The 18,838-nt window shown below is 38.9% G+C and overlaps 1 protein-coding gene and 1 long non-coding RNA gene across 2 annotated transcripts in view; both read right to left on the reverse strand.

The window, feature by feature from the left end:
• The window catches only part of ZMIZ1 (zinc finger MIZ-type containing 1), a 717,720-nt gene that overhangs the window by 464,018 nt on the left and 234,864 nt on the right, over nucleotides 1-18,838 (reverse strand). The gene's annotated exons all lie outside the window — the stretch shown is intronic.
• LOC137477944 (uncharacterized) overlaps nucleotides 1-18,838 on the reverse strand; it is a 295,868-nt gene that overhangs the window by 58,086 nt on the left and 218,944 nt on the right. Inside the window, exon 5 of the long non-coding RNA XR_011001298.1 lies at nucleotides 739-822. This is a non-coding gene — a long non-coding RNA (uncharacterized lncRNA). The remainder of the gene's footprint in view (nucleotides 1-738; nucleotides 823-18,838) is intronic.

Consider the following 18,838-nt stretch of genomic DNA (forward strand, 5'->3'; position numbering starts at 1 on the left):
GCATATATGATGCAGCTAAAGGCAATGGGTAGCTGTTTTCAAATATCTGAGGTACTGCTTTCAGCTGCATAAGGTGTTGTGGTCTCCTGTTCCATGACAGCAAGAAAATTCAATGCCTGTTTCTATGCAATAGCAGAGAGATGTGATTGAAATGGCAAGTACACTCGAAAAAGAACAGCCACATCCAAGGAGGGCAGGGGGCACAAGTGTGTGGGCAGCAGCCCTGGGAGTAGGTTTCTGAGTGGCAGGACCATGTAAATAACATTTTGAAGTGCATTATTGTTAGCTGCCTCTGAGACTGTCAAGTTGCTACACCTCTGGTTTCTGCAGCCAAAATGCACCCTGTAGTTATGATGTTTCCCTTCTGAGGAAGCTGCAGGTTTAGATGAGCTTTCTTGCTTGAGTGAAGACCTTTCCTGCTAACTACAGATCTATATATGTGTTATCAATTGTGTCACCCTGGAAGCACTTAATCTGTTAACAGCAGAATGTTAGAGGATATTACTGCACACAAATGCAAAGTCAGAAAGATTATATTAAGCACACATTAGGATACATGACATTAACTACAGCATGTTTACATGGTATATCTTCCCACAGCTTATATGCTTTAAATGCCATTGCTGAAGTGGCAGGTTTCCATTCCACAGTCACCTGAAAGAGATGTGAGCAGAAGGAAACTCTTGAAGCTGCAGCCCTGTGCTAGCCATATGTTACTTGCAGATGCAGAAGACTTACCCATTAAAATTCAGAGCAGCTGTGTTCAATGATAAAATGATAACTAGTATCAGCTCTTTCTCCAGGGAGCTGAGCCACCATCATCTGTGTAAAGGAAAAACAGTGAAGTGTTTTCACTGAACTGGATGGAAGTCACAGACGGCTAAAGGAAGGACACAGAATGCCAGGAACTGGTTTTGTTTGCAGCATTTATTCAGGTCAGCTCATGAGGTAAGGAGTCCTTAAAGGACCTGCACACCCCACAAAATCAGATTTATTCTAGTATATCCTTAGCACTTCCTTCACTCTGTGTGCATGGGAAGCTCCTTTTTCAAGTTGCCATTCCTATTAGAAGCACTTTTTATAATTTTATCCTTCTAGTTTCAGCCTCAGCTCAGCACCCACTATTTAACTGGCAGCTGATCCTCTGTAGCTGTGTGAGCGGCCAACAAAGGTCTTCCCACTTTTTATCTGCTGCTCTTTATTACAACTGGAGCTGAAAAATGAGATGACACATCAAAAGGATTTGGTCTGGATCTCAAATTTCACAGTATTCCGGGTTTTGTTGATTCCCTCATTTTGGATTCAGACCACTTTAAAAAGTCAGTCACCGATAGCTCATTTCACCTCCAGATATCAAGTTCACTCACACAAACTCACAGTATGTCTGGCTACACTGTTCTAAACCATTTTACTCTGAGTTGTTTCTTACATGCTGCCCCTCACCCTGATGACAGGTCTCTGGTAGCATTTGACAGAGACGTCCACTATTTACCCTTATTTTGCTCTCACAATTGCTCTTCCCACAGTTGCCCTTTCTGTGGCAACAAGGGGATGTTGCAGGGGCCAGCTGACCCTTTTGTGCTGGGCTGCATGCCCTCCACACTCCTGATTCATCTTCCCTTGAGTGATATTGTTTTCATTAAGGATTCAAATCCATTAGTGGAAGGGGGACATAGTGCATCTTCAATGTTTCTTTTTGTGAACACATATTTTTCCTTCTCTCTTGTAATTCTTACATTTACTTTAATTAAGCCCTGAAACAAAATCTCTCAGGCTTACTCAGCAAGTGTGACTGGTGTTCTCAAGGTGAGAGTAAAGTACAGCCAGTAAATCTACAAGCATACACCCCCGTGGGCACGTGTCAGCCTCCTGCCAGGGTAGCATGGGCTCTCAGGATTGGAGGAGTAAGCAACAAACTCCTTTTTTCATGGCACTGCACATAGGTGCACTCTTTCCTCTGAGATTTCTGCTGATTTTCTTATTTCTGCCCCTTTTGAGCAGTGAGTCCAGAGAGGGGTGGCAAGAAGGCTGAATGAGTCCTCAGACTTTCTCCCTGCTTTGGGCACAGAAGTCTACACTGTCCCGTTGCACAGAACAACTCCATTTCATTTTCTCCAGGATCTAGACTCTCCTTCTGGGGCAGGGCTCTGCCCCTTGCATCTCACTGTGAGCTCCAGATCCAGTGATGCCCTCAATCAGTGCCTGGGACCATCAAGTCATGATCAACATGATTTTGATCAGTGCTTAATCAACTGCAAATCTGAAGTCTTGGAAATGAAAGATTTCCCTCACATGCTGTGCTTTTGCATAAAGGCGAAAGGCTTCAAGAAACACAGCTAGGGATGAATGGCTGCAGTAGAGACAAAAGTCTGTTCCCACAGATGTATTATATATGCAGGGCTGTTGCTTTTTAAAATTCCCTTCTCGTGTCAGAATAGGAGACTTACTGCTTTTCTTAATTTAAACATGTGTTGCTGCCACCAGATTTCTAAACGATAACCTAGACCTTTGCCTATTGATAGTAGCACTCCAACCAACATAAGAAAGTGACACACCATCCTCTGCATCTCTTTACAGAATGATATTTTCATTCATTGGTTTTAGCTGAAAGTTGGTGTGGTCAGGAACATTGCTTCACTGGTCAGTCAGTACCTGCCAGTGACTGAGAAGGAATTTGCAGTCGGGAATAATGTCAGTTTTTCTCCATCATGGATTCAGTGGAATTACAGCATGGTAGTGGCCAGCAAAGATGTTTCAGAGCAAATCACAGCCATCACAAATAGGTGCATGCCAGAAACTCTACCAGAGCCCAGTGCTATCACAACCACAAACTCTTAACAATTCTTACACTTGAAGGCAGTTTGAGCATCCTCTGCCAGTTTTGTGCTATAATTTACTAATGTTTTGAGGCTGTGATTATGAAGATCAACAACCTTTCCTTCATATAGATATAGACCCTTAAGCTGTTGTCCACTCCTACTAGCCTTACTTTTCTCAAGACATAGGTATCAATTACACTTCTTCATTTTTAACCTGGAGAAATCCCTAGTTTTTTTTCTTGAAACTGCTCTGTACAATTTGTTCTGTCCCCTCAGAAGCTTCCAACCTACATACTATTTCACTTAAGTCCCACAGCCTCCTTGTAAATCAGGAGCATTTTCAGAAGCCTTTCTTCCACAGTCTTGTGCCAACACGCAACCTGAAAATTCCATAGTTTTTTGGTTCTCACAGCAAGTTTTATCACTTCACTCTGCCCATACCAATCATATAAGCAGTGCAAGAAAATCTTCATTCGTGCCTTCTGAGACAGGGTTCAGTACTGTTGTCTGTACAAAGAGTCACTATCTGTACAGACAAGCCATAAAAGAGCAAGACAGAAGGAACCAATGTGTGCATTTAAAACCAGGGGAGCAATGAAAAGGACAACGGAGTGAATAGTTAAGACTATCTTCTTAGTACAGAACCTGACCAATTTTTCTATTCAGCATTTGTTTAATGTGTTTTTAAAAAAGTATTAATTTCTATTCATCTGAGAAAACTCCAGTAGCTGTTAAATAGTATGTTCACAAGGTCTTTTGCATTGCAAGCTTAGAAATGTTCCCTCCTCCTCTCAACATTGAAATATGAAACCTGAGAAATTGCAGATTTTTATATGCTACTGAATCACTTCAGAGGCAGAAGCACAATGCATCTCCCCTCTGAACAAAGTTGTAATAACTACAAGAAACTGTACAGAATTTTAAACTAACATCTACAAGAGTAGGCCATTTTTATTATGTTAAATGTACGGGAACTGTTGTTTTTGGTTTTGTTTTTGTTGTCATTTTTAAAAGCAGGTTCCATGTAGAAGAATTCATATTTCCTTTTGAGGCACAGCTAATCCAAAAGTTAAACTTAGAGGGCACAGCACACCAGGGAAGATGGGACAGTAGCCTTGCTAAGACCACAGTTACACAGAAGCAAGATGAGAAGATAGACAAATGGGAAACTCACTGATTATTTCCATTTGCTTTCTCTATCTCAGGGATAATAATCGAAGATAGTGGTGGAGACGTATACATTTTAAAAACCATAAATGTAAGGTGCAATGAGGCAGCAATCCACAGTTGCAGAACATAATAACACAAAACAAGGAAAACATAAGTATAATATAAATTCCTATGCAACCAGTGAAGATAGAAAATATTAAAACTCTAAATGGGACAAAGAGTGGAAGAACATGGATTACTAAATCATTAATATGCACTAAAACTAGTTTTCATATCAGTTAAAATGAAAGTTGAATTTCTCCAATTGCCATTGTGGTTTTGTGTGTAAATTGATTAGCAGTAGCAATTGCTGCTTTTAAAAAATAAACAACCAGCTCTCCTGTCTCCCCCAAAAGCAAAGAAACAAACCAAAAAAAAACCAACCAAGCAAATCTCAACAGCCAAAACAAAAATCTCCAAAGGCCATCTAGCCCTCCCATGTTTTAGCATGATCCCATAAAATAGTCAAGTTTTATGATTAGAAATACAGCCCTTACTTTTGATTATGATTTTTTCTCTTTCATAAAGTCCATAGAAGACACTTAAAGTCTTGGGAAGGAGAGAAAAAGAACAAATCAGCTATTGGTGTTTCAGAGAGCTCTGGATGCAGTCAAAAGATCTTGCAGTTCAGACACAGAAGAGTTTAGAGGTGAACGTTTTGTTTGGTCCTGGAGATAGTCTGGATTGTTTAGGAGCAGAAATTTATTACTTGGCAGTGAGGATGCATCTGATTTTCCATTACCTGCTACTACTGGGCAGAGGAAGGGTCACAAGGAAATAAAAGCTTTCCGGTCTGCCATATCTCAGGTGAGTTAACACCAACCTGAGTACGTGGATTTTCATGTTTCAAAGAAGATCAATAGCCTTGTGGCCTCCCCTAGCCCTGCATCTCCACTTCCCTGCTTGTGTGACAAGGGCAATAATGAAACAATGCTTCATTATCACCTAGGGTGAGGACCAGAGGCTGAGGCTCAGCTTCAGAGCAGGAAAGGAGACCCATTTTATGAAACTGGGAAGCCACACACAGTGAGCACAGGATGCAGCATGAAAGACTGTTTTCCTTTTAAGAAGGAGCCAGATTTGTTCATAAAGAACATTTGCATCAGCCAGCAGTAATAAACTCTCAGGCCTCGATGCATTGCTGACACTGTCCATACCCCCTTAAACAATGGGCCACACTCCAGATCCTCTGAGGAAAGCAGAACACATTTGGAGAAAGGCACAGGGCCTTAAGTCATATGACAGAACCTATAAACACAGCAGTAGGCACTAAGGCTGCTGACAAGTGTCCAGGCAGCACTGAGAGCTCTGCTCCCTTAATAGCCAGATCTAAGTAACAAGTCTGATGTTTGTGTTTGACAGAGCCCTCGATAAATGGGTCTCTTCCAGAAGCATCACAGTGAAAATCAGAGCACCAGCTGAACACAAAAATTGCTGGTAAGGTAGGAGATTGCAGAGGTTTCTGGGGATATTTTCCAAATGAAATATTTTCATGTCCTTTATGAACCTGGCTCACCTCCCTATCACTGAACATGAAGACTGGCTTTAGTCATCAGTGACTTATGTGGTTTTAAATTGATCCAAAATCAGTGGCCTGGAGCTTTCCCTGAAAGATCATTTAAGTACCACAACTATGTTTTCATCTCTGCCTTTAGTCTTGGTTCATCTCAGACAGACAGTAAAGGCTTTCAGGAAAATGTCTTTTGGGTAACAGGGAAAAGAGGAAATAACCTCTGCTATCAAGGATAAAACCATCAAGTCATAGAAGATTTTAGATTGAAAAAGACCTTTAAGATGACTGAGTCCAACCATCAACCCAACATTTCCAAGTCCACCACTAACCCATGTCTCTAAGTGTGACATCTACATTTTTAAGTATTTGAAAAATACTTCTAGGGACAGTGCCTCAGTGGCGTCCCCAAGCAGCCTGTTTCAATGCTTGGTAAACCTTTCCATATAGAAACTTTTCCTAATAGCCAATCAAATCCTCCCCTGGTGCAACGCAAGGCCATTTCCTCTTGTCTTGCCACTTTTTACCTGGGGGAAGAGGCTGACCCTCACCTGGCTACAACCTCCTTTCAGGTAGTTGTAGAGAGCTATAAGGTCCTCCACCTCCATGTAAGCCAATAGTAATTACAGTTGATCTTAATTTGTGCGGCTTAAATTTAATGAGCTATTTGCATAAAATGCAAAGTTGAACTTTGAGTACACTAGTTTATTAACAAAGACAAGCAAGTCAAAGCCCAATAAAGGTCATAACTTATTGTTTTAAATATCAAGTTACAACATTCACATCTATCATGAATTGCATGTCTGTGTACAAGTACTCATATGGGGCTAAGATAAAGATTTTGCATAGGATTTAAAGAAAACCATGTCAAGCTTCCAGACTCTGGGAGCTAAAGCATGTAAGAAAATTCTCTGTGTCTCAGTACAACTTGTGATACAATTAATTTGATCTAGGAACAGGGTATTTACAGGGTAATTTGCAATATGTAAACTGTTAAGCACAAAATGGCACTCTTTAACTCATTAAACACAATTCACCTTCATTACAGGCACAGTTGGGATCCAGGGATTTCTTTTTTTGTGAGTGTGAGCAGAAAAAAAGGTTGTTGTCGGGAGGATGACTTCTGTAGAACTTAATCAGGTCTAATACCAAGTATAAGTGATCAAAATTATGTTTGATCAACACAACTCACAAAATATTTCTTCTCAACAAGACTCTGATATTAAGCTTATTAATGCACTCAGGTATTCACCTTTAATGTGCAATTCTAGGAGCACAAAGCAGTTAATGTGATCACAGTCAAATTGCAATTAGGTTTCATCAAGACTGATATAATGGTATTTTCCTTCATGCTAGATAAACTGTTAGTTAAGGGACTATATCATTGTTTCACATGCTTTCTGGTTTTAATAAGCATACAGACTTGAAAAAGCCCAATAGTGGCTGCTTTTTAGCATGTTTTAATATCCCAATCATTCCTAAACTGAAGTCTAGAACTACATACAGATTTAACTGTTTCACTGAGTGGTTTTAAAGATTCAAGTTCAGTTTTTCTTCCTGTGATTTATACATCTGTAAGGGCAAATAACATTTTCTTAATGATCCTGGACCTAATTAAGTATAAATTAACTTTCCTCATGCAAAATTCATGCTGATTTCTACCAGCAAAAAGTTTGGGTGCAAGTACCAAACACTACAGTCTTGTCTGTAACTTTGAAAAGATGGATGGCCAATGGGCAGGTTCATTCTTGTGTGTAGTTGCCAAGAGCTCTCCCAAACTAGATACATGCAGCCTGTGCATGTGATTTCCCATCTGCATCCACAATCTTAAGAATACATTCAAAACCACCACTGTTTTGTACAAACAGGAACAACTCCAGTGTCAGTACTTATGAAGAAGGCAGTTGGCCTGAGTCTTCTGACTAAAGGAAACCCTCAAAAACTAAACTAAAGGAAACCCAGGTGAAGTCAGTCTCCTGTAAGAACTCAAGAAACTTTCATGCTGGAGTGTAAAAGGCATAACGAGAAAGTAGAATTTTCTTTTCCTGAGGGATGTGAAGCTGGGTTCACCATTGTCCTACCATCTTATTCAGAGCAGATATCATCTAGCAAACCTACAGCACACAACTCAGAGAACTGATAACTGCCAGGGATGTTGATTAAGAGAAAGAAATAACTTATTTCCCAGCATCCAACTGAAATACAATTCTTAGAACCTGGACTTTAAGAAATATGAGTAGGTTTTCAATACTTTCTTTGGTTCTTTTTAAATTTTAGTTCAACTAGATAATGTATCTTGAAGTGGTATTTCTTAGACTACATAATTATGGCAAGAGAGCTTTTAAAAATATTTGTATCCTAGATCATAGAGTTATTCACCTCTCTAACATTTTTGTTTGATGTATAAAAATTTAATAGAATGATCCAGATCTTTTTAGAGTTCCATATAAATTGAAATCACAGAAACACAGGACAGAAGGGATTTCAAGAGATCACTTAGTCAAACTCCCTTCATGAAGGAAGAATCAAGAACACTTAAATAATCCTTAACATATTTAAAGTGTTAAAATTGCTTAAGGAGTTTACTAGAATGCTTCTGTGTAAACCACTGCAATTTCTGAACACACGGAATTCAGAAGCTAAGCATATTTATTTTTGACATCATTGTAGGCCACCGAGCGTAAATATTCACCAATTAAAAATATCTGGGTTGTACTTGAAAGTTCCATATTTCCTGTAAATCTTTTACTTTCTGGGGTAATTAAGCAGTGTTTATTCAAACTTGCTCATATGCTCTGCCTTATAGACATCTTATCATTTTTCTACATGTAGACATCTTCTGTAGAGTGTGGCGTCCAAAATTATTTACCAGCTAAAGCCTCAGCCATGCTTATCACAGTGATACAGATACCTCTTATTTCTAATGTGACATTTCTGTTAGTACAACCCAAAACAAAATCTTTTTTTTTTTTTTTTTTTTAACACCATCCCATTCCCTGCTTATAACTTGACTAGAATGTTCTGAACTTTCTAACTGCTCTGTTTCTGACTGCACCTATTGATTTTACTCTTGTTGACACCAAACCATTACCTCAATTTATCAAGATGTCTTTGAATTACAGTTTTGTCTCTTAACGTGCTCGCAGCCAAACCCTTTTGGTGTCACCCCCAAGTGATGTAACTGTATTCTATATTTCATTGTACAAGATACCAGTGGAAATAATATAAGACCTGAGTGTAGAACTGGTCCCTGTAGATATCCACTTGAAATTTCCTAGTTTTAGAGAGAATCTTTTAACAAGCTGGCATTCCCATTACAGTGATCACATCAGGACTGCCCTTTTCCAATACCCCTAGAGAAAGTAATGTTAGACAATACCAGATTCTTTATGAATGATATATCCTATCTACCATTTTCCTCTGAATCACTTCTCACAATCTGATAAAGAAGGGAATTGCATTGCTTTGATGCGACTTAATTCCCATGGATATATCCACCTATATTTTAATAGTACTATTGTCTTCCAGGAAGAAAATAATTCCTTCTAAATAGATACTTCTAGAATATTTGTGGAGCTTGATCAGTCTATATCATTCATATCTTCATTTTTCCATTTTTTTATTTTTGAAAGGAAGATTCCATGTTTATTCTTTCCCAGTCTCCCATAAGCTCGCCAGATTACTTGGAGGTTATTTTGGTTCATTTCCTTAAGTAGTCTAAAATGAATACCCTCTGGTCTTGAAGCCACATCCCTCACAAACTAGTAATTGCAAGAGTGTCTTTCAATTTTCTTGTCTGGTTCTCTCTGGTCCTATAGAAATTCACAGTGTAAATAAATATGAAATAGCAAATTGCTCAATACCTATATAATGATATATATTTAGACTATTGACTTGTGTGATGTGAAGGAGCAACTGATGAAGAAAATTACTCTTCAATTCTTATTTTAGTGATACAACACCACTTGTCTGTAGCTGAGAGACCGTTAAAAGAAAGGTAAACTAGAAGTCAGGTGTAGATGGTGTAGAACAGAAAATTGTAGATTGTTGTTGTTTTTGCACTGCAGTAAGAGCACAACAGAAAATTTAAAACATTACTAGTTTCAAGTCCAGTTATCTACTACTAATAAAATAGTTTCAGCTGATGCATCTGCCCTAGAATTCCTTGACATGTTTTTGTACTGCAACCATATTTTTTTCTCTCTTTGAAACCAATTTTGTCCTCTGTGGTCCTCCTGTCCCCACCTTGAACCACAGGGAGTATACTCATTGACTGAACATGGAAGGTAGAAAAGGTGGAAAATTTGTCATGCAGCAATTGTAAGGAATCTCTTTTTTAACAACAAGCTAGAAACTTCATTAAAGATCGAAGAACAGAGTTTCTATTCCCATTCCTACTTGCAAAAAATCCCCATGGAAATTTCTGGACTTCTACTTAAAGGAAAATTATTTTAACTCCTCATACTTTTTCTCCTGGAAATATACCCTTGATAACTCAAAGTTTGGTCTGAATGTTAAAATGTTTCTAAGTGTTACAATGTCCCTTTACTAAAAGATAGTCAAAGTGCCAGAATTTCTTTGCCCAATTAGTAGAGTACAAATATGCACAGGTAAGAAGTGGACAGTTTTGTACAAAAAATATTTCTACATAGTAGAGAGGAAGGGGGAGGAAAGGCAGGAAGGACTGACACTGCATTGTACAAATTAAAGGAAGATGGACTGACATTGCATTGTACAAATTGGAAATAAAACTATCCCCTTCTTCCTTTCAAAACCAGCCCAAGTAAAAGCAAAATTCAAGACAAAGAAACACTGCCAGAAGTGTTTACTAGTATTTTTTTAGTACTTTTTTCCCAAAAAAAATCTGTTCACTTTTTACATATCTGATTTAAGAGTCTCTTCTTATACTGTACACAGTATATGCTGAAATGTAGGCCCATATGTGGGGCCTAATGATATCAATAAAGCTGTGCTTCCTGTGGAATTACAGTTATACTACACAGAGCATAAAATTAGAGATTTTTCAAAGTAAGTAGAAACTGTAAGCATAGAGTGTGTCTGGTCACATATTCATGAAGTTATGAATGGCATGTCCCTGTTTGCAGTCCCATACTTCTCTGTGATTTGCCGTAAAATAACAAGTTTGATAAACCTAGAAGCAGATATATTTCAGATGAAAAAAAAAGCTATACAAATATAATTCTCTAAGGAAAGTTGGAATCCTAGGAGTAAAGAAAAGGATACCAGCATTAGGAATTATTTCAAGGGCTAAATTCACACTATCACAGATATTTTAGACACTACAGACTTTATAAATTATTATAATTTCAAAAAACTCCAAATATGTAATGAGTTAAATTGTATAATCTGGACAACATTTACTGTAAACCAAATAAGTAACTAAGCTGCCCATTAATTCAGAGAGCAGAATGTGATAATAAAATTGCTCTTAAAAATGGGAGTCGTTGTGAATGACTGCTTTTAACGTTTTAATAAGCATCATTAACTTCATATGAAAGGTTTATAAACATTTACTTTGCAAAACTTCTCTATTAGCAATAGGATAGATTTCATTGCTTGTTCTTACAGAGGTTCCTTTCTTAAATCATGAACTGAAAGTAGGCAATGTGCAGCCCAAACTTCACTGCAAACCTTCAGACCGTATAAAATATTATAAACCTTCTCCCATTCCTGAGATCTAGTTCCAACACATACCATAAGATGGTCACTTATATTCTACAGAGCTCACTTTTCTTTGGATTTTTGCCTTCTTTGTCTGTTACACTTCAGGCAAAACCTTCCTTCTCCCCATATTTAATGGAATAAACCTATTAGCAGTCAATCATTAATTCCTAGGGGCTTAATTCAGTAAAGAAAAAATTACCTCTGCAGTTGTCTGCTATGAGATCTCCTGATGGCTGTGCAGATGAAGAGTCTGATCAAAATAGCTTACGTGGAAGTAATAAAAGGAATATATTGCAGTTACATGGCACTCTCTGACTTAAGAATCTTCACATATTAATTAGTGAAACTTCACAACACCCATGTGAAGGAGGTAAAGACTGTGAATGCTTCATGAAAGGATAACTGAGGTATAATGAGTTGAAAACTACTTCCAAGGGAAAACAGTAAATTGTTGCTGGACCAGGGATTAAAGTTGTTCAGCAAGTCACTTGGTCTGTCTATGCAGTTTCTCACACAGCACTGTATTTCTGCAGGTAAAAGTTTTAACCACACACAATTCCCTTTCCCCCCACTCTGCAATGAATGCCAGTTCTTCACTGCTCTTTCCTATGCCCTTTGTCACCCACACCCAGCTGAGTGTGTGTGTGTTGCCCCTAATGAGCAGATGAATGTCACCAAGTGTGCTTGGTACAGAAGTCTAAATATCATATACTCAGCATTTCCTGATGAGTGTTATGGAAACAGGAAATTTCAAAGAACACTGGGTACTTTGTGTGCTGGACTGGACTGGAAACAACAAACACAACTAAGCTTACTGTCAGAGAATTTCTAATGAAGTCATTGCTCTTATTTGTTCCTTGCAGCATGGTCTGTTACTGCTGGGGAGGCATTTTATGTGCTAATTAAAATTTGGCCAGGAATGCATTTTTACTGGTAGCAAGGACATGATTCTTTAAGAGATGTAAGAAATACTGGCAAAAGTCTTACTGCAGACAACAAATATCAAATTAAAGGCACTTTTGTTGGTATAACTTATTTGCTCACAACACCCAGTACCCAGTATTTGCTCACACCACCAGTGTACTGTCAAACCCATTCCTTTTAGCCTGGTTTCTAAGGAAAAGAATAATGAAATCATGCTACCAGCCTGTCTGTCAGCCCTAACCCTAATGATCTTGAACGTGCCAGCCAATTTCAGCCACATCTGACAATGCCTTCAGGACACAGGTCTCAAAAATCTTCCTCTCCTAGGAGCTTAATGAAATTCGGGCGTTGGTAGAGGAGAGAAAAATGTCTGTACTATTTCTTTCTCTGAGGAAAAGACACAGAGAAAGGAGGCTTTCTTTATTCAGTTGGCAGCAGCTAGCTGGGCAGTCGCATGTTGTGCGGACTGCCTGATCAGCCCAGCTCGCCAGTCAGCACAAATATCCCAGCTCCGGGTTTACAGAGCAGAAAGCCAGAATGTAAACAGAGGGAGGGCAGGGAAGGGTGGGAGTGGCACAGAACTGCAGGGAGCAAAGCAAAAAACGTGTGACATTGCAGTAGGGAGTGCTTTTAGGAACAAGGGATGGAGGAGGGGGACAGACAGAGATTTAGGAAATGGGGGGGGGGGGAAGGGCAGCAGATTGTAAGCATCTTTGGGAGAGGGGGAGGAAATGGGGCACTGGGTTTATGGGGGAGACCTGCAGATACTGTAGGCAGGGCTGCCATGGGCTGGCTTACTGAGTGGAGGAGATGTAGGTTAATTAAACCTGCTGCTTCTGGAATCATTCATTAAATTACCTGTAGCTTCTACACTAGAAAGGTTGTCTGCTCTATGCCTGGATAGCATATTGTTTAGGACAGGCCTTACACAGGAGTGGCTTTCAAACACAAGAGGGATGTCAAAAGGACGGTGCTTTTTGCTTTTTTCATGGTGGGCAAATAGGCAATGAGTCAGCTCAGCTAAAGGGAATGATTTAGAGATTGATCTAAGTGTCAGGTTTGAAATCACTGCTGTAGACTCCTTGAAGATACAAGGTCATCTCAGCCCTTCATCGTTCCAAGGAAGAAAAATTAAGTGCCACGCAGTTACCACATCTGGTCCTGGCCTTTAAAAATGAAAGCCTATTTGTTCTACACAGATTTAAAAGAATCTGAGGAGGCGGCTCACATTTTCACACCCCTTAGTGCCATGTAGCAACCTGCACAACACAGATTTGTGTGTTTACCTACATCCAGCTGATAAAGTATATTACAGATGTACAAAATATACACATATATATTTAAAAAAGACATATAATACAGACTACAATATGAATGAGCATACATTTTGCACTGAAAAATGAAAGAACACTATTAGTACTAATGCTAAGCATCACTCTATGTGAAGAGATGACTGACAATTTACCCCTGCTATGGTACCCACATGAAATTATCCTCTTTTCTTACTTTACTCAAAATAACAGTATAATGCTCAAGTCAAATATCAAAATAAATTTATTTATGACAAGCTCTGTGCCACAATGACAATCAGATTCAGCAGAAGTGAACATGCTCACGGGGAGTTTTATTCGAATTTCACCCAGACCCACATATTTGGGTGTTCATGATCTGTCATGTTCAGGAGAGTATCTTGACTGAAAACAGCCAAACAGCACCTCTTCATCAGCTCTGCACTGAGTCTGTGACAGCTGAGCTGCATACTGGCCAAACATGGAATTGAAACAAGTCCCTTACTACCAAAGGTTACCTCGCCACTGTCCATTCTTGCTTCTTGTTTGTACAGCACACAGGGAACTGTGGGATCCTCCTGCACGACTGAGACTACAATGTGCTGCAGAAACTGTACCTGCACTACAGTACTGATCATAAACACTGGCCTCTGCAAGTGTCAGTGCATCAACTTTCCATCTCAGCTGTACATTCACTACTGTCAGATTCTCAGTTTTAGAGAAAGAAGTCAGATTCAACCATTTCACACTGAAAACTAATAAAAAAGAAATAACCCCAAAGCGGAAAAATTAATTTCATGCCACTTTTAAAATAAACTTAACAGAACAGAGAGTAAGCCAGGTAATAGCTACTTGTGTTTTCTGTAAGCTACTTTGACAAGAAATCAAATCAAGCCAGGGAAGCATGTTTCTCCAATATTGAGAATGTAGCTTTAATAACTGTTACATTAGCTAACACAAATTGAGAAAGCCTCCAAATCTGTGACTTGTCTCCACATGTCAAAAGGAGCATCTGGTCCTGTGATTTGCTGAGAATGAAAAATACAGCTCAGTGTAGGGGGAGGGCTGTAAGTGACTTCTGAACAAAGGACACAGCCATCTGAGTGCAGAAGGTGTCTGGTTTAAGTTCAGTTTAATCTTTGCACTTTTGCCTTCTTTGTTTGAATGTATCCCTTCTGATGGGGGAGGCAAAGAAAGTCTAAATGAAAGGAACATCAGGTATTGTTGAAACTCATTTAAAGTGCAATCTGCAATAGGCAGGGACTTAGGTTGCTGACAGAATTATAGCATTTGAGGGGCCTGGAGAGAGGGGCCTTAGCAAAAATGTGTGTGCTTTCGATCACAGATAAGCCTTGACTTTTTTCTTACTTGGTCTGTGCTCTGTAAGAAGGCACTGCTCCTGAAAGAGATAAACTAATAATAATGAGTTGGGCAAGGCACAGAGCAGACAAGGAATGTGCAAACTAACTACACACACAGAGGCCTGCAGGGAACCTGAGCTGCTCCTGCTCCATTCCAAGTCAAAGGCTCATTGAGCTGGCCTGAGCTTCCCAGCTCTCCCTCTTAAGGGGATGGGTGACATGAGAACTTTCACACAGTTTTACTCTTGAATAGAGTAAATGTACTTCAAGGTATTGCCAGTTTATCCACAGTTTACTTACTGTCTTTGGATTTCAAAACTCATCTTGAAGTATCTCTATGTATTCTTCCTAGTTTTGTTACTTAAACCCCAATTTTAATATTGACCTATAATTTCTTTGCCTTTATAGGACTCCCATGAATAATGGTTATTGACCTCATCCTCTTTTTCCCACTTATCTCCAAAACACCTTCTCCCCTTCCTATTCCAGACCACTGGGCTAGTTCTCATGTAAAACTTTCTTCTTTGCTTCAACCAAAGACTGGCTGACCCTATTCATCTTTCCTTTCTCTTTCTTCTAGCTTGTAGAAATCCTGCTTGCTTGCATTTTTTGCTCTTTGAAAACTTATTTTTCTTTCCTTGTCCTTGACTCAGCTTTTCTCTTGAGACGCTTCTCTTCTGCATAGTTGAACTGTAATGGGACTAGGTCCGCAGAAGCAGTTTTATCCACTCACTCATTTTGTGAAGGAAGGAGATCTCTGTCCCTTACAAAGTTGGTGGGATAAAAGGTAAAAAAACAAGGGACATGTAGAAACACCTCATATGGAATATGAAGGAGGAATTAATCTTTTAAGGAAAAGAAGTCTGGAGTGTCTCTGCCAAGAAGTCAGGGTATGTGGAAAGCCCCAGAAAGATGGATGCAGTTGGTTTCTTCAGTAAAGAACAACTTCAGTTTTACAAACACGGATTCTTCTCATGCTATTTTCTAAGAGGGGAAAATTAGAAAAAATGTGGCAAGGCATAAAATTACTAATGTTTAAAATCCTCAGAGTACCACACAACTCCCTATCCCTGCATTTTCCAGCATATCCAATCTCCTCTAATTTCATGTGGTTTTGACTCAAAGCTAAACTCCAAACAAAACAAATGTATGCATTCTTTTTCTGCTGCCCTCATCTGGTTATCTGTCCCTTTTCACAGGCTCTTGGAGGTCAGACATCAAGACTTCAAAGTGTAGCTGTAGCCTAGCTTGTGGTAAGTATTTATTCCTCGTGGTAAGTGCAAGGGCTAATACTGAAATGCTTTGAGACTGAGACTTGGAAGATGCCAGAAATCCTTCAGTAATTTGTATGCACTGTTTCACTCAACTTTGCTCCCAATACCCACAATCCTAAACATGCAATTGTTTTTATTAAACATGCGTCTGTATTGTTTATCCACGTTGTAATTTCTACTGATTTCAAGTAAGAGACTATAGAAAAAAGGAGAGAGAAAAGAATACACGTCATATCTTGAGCTGGTGTAAATAGCTGTTGATTTACTGAGCCTTTACTGAAGCTGACAAAGCCAGGCTAATTTATTCCACATCAGGATCTAGACCAAAACTGTGCAGGGCATTCCCCTGAGTGAGTGTCACAGAAATCCAGGTGTTTCTGGATGTGCTTTGATATGGACAGGAAAATATTTTATATGCAGTGAAGATATCACAACTTGACAAAAAAGCACACATAATGCTTTTAGAGTTTAGATGTGAAACCACACTGTGGCCTCATTTAGGTAGATTTATTTCACTGCTGACTCCCTTCCTGCACATTCAGTCTAATACTATAAAAATCCAACCTGTCTTATGGAAAGAGTTGATGTCCTCCAAAAATACCTGAAATGAAATAAAATTAAAAAGTTCTTCCCTCCTCCTAAAGAAAACAGAAAATGAAGCTTATTTTTAAAGATTATTTTTTACTCAGTTGTACTTACTGTTTCTATACCATCCCTTGTGAATAGTAAATTTTATAATAGATGGTTGTTAGCCTGTGTCAGTTTTGAGGAGAAAAGACAGTGCAATCTAACCTCCAGTAAGTTAGTAAACATCTTTATGCAGAGAAATAAGATAATCGAAAGTAGAAAAATTCAATGGAGTGATGTTTCTTGGTACATTTTAGATATGCATTACTTAGTCTATACATTGATTGCCTTGAACCAGGGCATGATCGATTACCCTGTGTCTAAGGCACTGTGAGCAGTTGGTATTCTTACACCAGCACGTTATTAATCAGTCAACATAATTTAGAAGGCTTTTTGTTTGAATATATTCCCTTCCTTTTGGTACTGCCTGGACAAGCAGCTTCTCACCTAAACAAGTGACCTTGAGAAAGCAGTGTCACCTCTCCAATAAAATGTGCCACAAGCCAGGTCCTTCCAGGATGCCACAGGATGCTACATGTGCTGCACAAAGTGCTCTTCTGGCTGGGGACAACTGGCCAGAGAATGGGAATCCAGTACTGAAAAGCATCCAAGTGAGACCTGAGAAAGAGTATTAGCCCTCACCTCAGGTACTTCAGCCCTATATTCATCACAGCAATTAAGCATAGGAGTAAGGTGAAGGTGAAATTAAGGTGGAATGCCTCTCATCTTGAAGCCAGTATCAGTTTTGCCATTCCTTGAGTAAAGACAATATTTCACCACAAAGTATACTAAAAGTTTAGTAGATTCTGAAATGATTTTATGAGTACTTGCCTTTTTTGGCAAGTGCAAGCCCTGCTTTTTAGATTTTGGGTTTTTTTTTTAATTCCCAATAGGAGATATATTTCTGTAGCCTCAGATTCATGATACTGCTTTTGTCATTTTCTGCAAAGTTCATATTTATCTGGAATGTAGCTAGCACTGAAACTAACAAGAAACATCTGAGAAATGCTGCTTTATTATCACAGTAGAGCCAAAAACCTTAAACAAAATAAACTAGCTCCTTTTTTGGGTATGGAGTGTCCTCTTTTATAGGAACTGTTTCCCATTTTATGTGTTGAATGGAGCCAGTCAAAAAATCCAAACAGATAATCCATTTGATAATTTGAGAGAGAGCTAGTAACCACTCTTTAAATATGCAAGTAAAAAGCAAATAGATTTCATATGAGTAGTTACTGTAGCTTCCTCATTACCAGAGCAACAAAATTGATTAAATATCTAAAATAATAGAAGCTAAAGAAAATAAGAAAAAGGCTATTTTCAATATTTCCACTTTACTATTTCCAGGCCACATGTTCCTGTTACCTCAGATCAATTCCTTTATCCTTTAATTCAAATAAAGAACAATATGTTGTTCCCATACTATCACACTGCCCAAATTATTCTTTTAAAACTTGAAGTTCCATTAGAGCACATGTTAAAATAATCTCCTTAACCAGCAGCGACCCAGCATGATCTTCCACGCTGCACCGCAGAGGATGGCCAGGCCTGCAAGCCTTGGCATACATTTTGGAATGCCTTTGATGGGGCTGGAACAGCCCAACGCAGCAGCTCCCACCTTCCCTGCATGGCCTGGCTGGGCACAGGGAGCAGGCAGGCAGAGACTCCCTTGTGTCCCCAGTCCCTTGCAGGGCTGGGGCTCTCCATGGCTTCCCACTCATTCTCTTTTGCTCCTGACATGGCCACTGTAAAAACAGGGAGATGTGTACTCAAAATAATTTTTAAATAAGTTTCAAGACATTTACTTCTATTACTCCAATTAAAAACTTTGTATTTTTATATTGCGTTCTTTTGGTGAAAAAAGCCTACTTTGGTTCTTAAACTGGTTAATGCTAAAACCAGATGAATTTGGAAAAAAATCAGTGAGGTGTGCTCTGCAGCTTTCAGTGCAAAACCGATGAAGTTCCTACTGAGTTCAGTGGAGATTATGTCTAGCCTAAAAAACTTCTCCCCTGCTAACCAGTCTTCTTTATAATATGAACAAGGGCTGCTTTTTAGAAAAAGAACAATCTTTCCTCAACTTTAGAAAATGTCCAATACTTGGAAAAAAATTATAGTTTTGTTACACTTACTATTAAAATTT

Source organism: Anomalospiza imberbis, chromosome 8, assembly GCF_031753505.1.
Source record: "Anomalospiza imberbis isolate Cuckoo-Finch-1a 21T00152 chromosome 8, ASM3175350v1, whole genome shotgun sequence".
Taxonomy (NCBI): Eukaryota; Metazoa; Chordata; class Aves; order Passeriformes; family Viduidae; genus Anomalospiza; species Anomalospiza imberbis.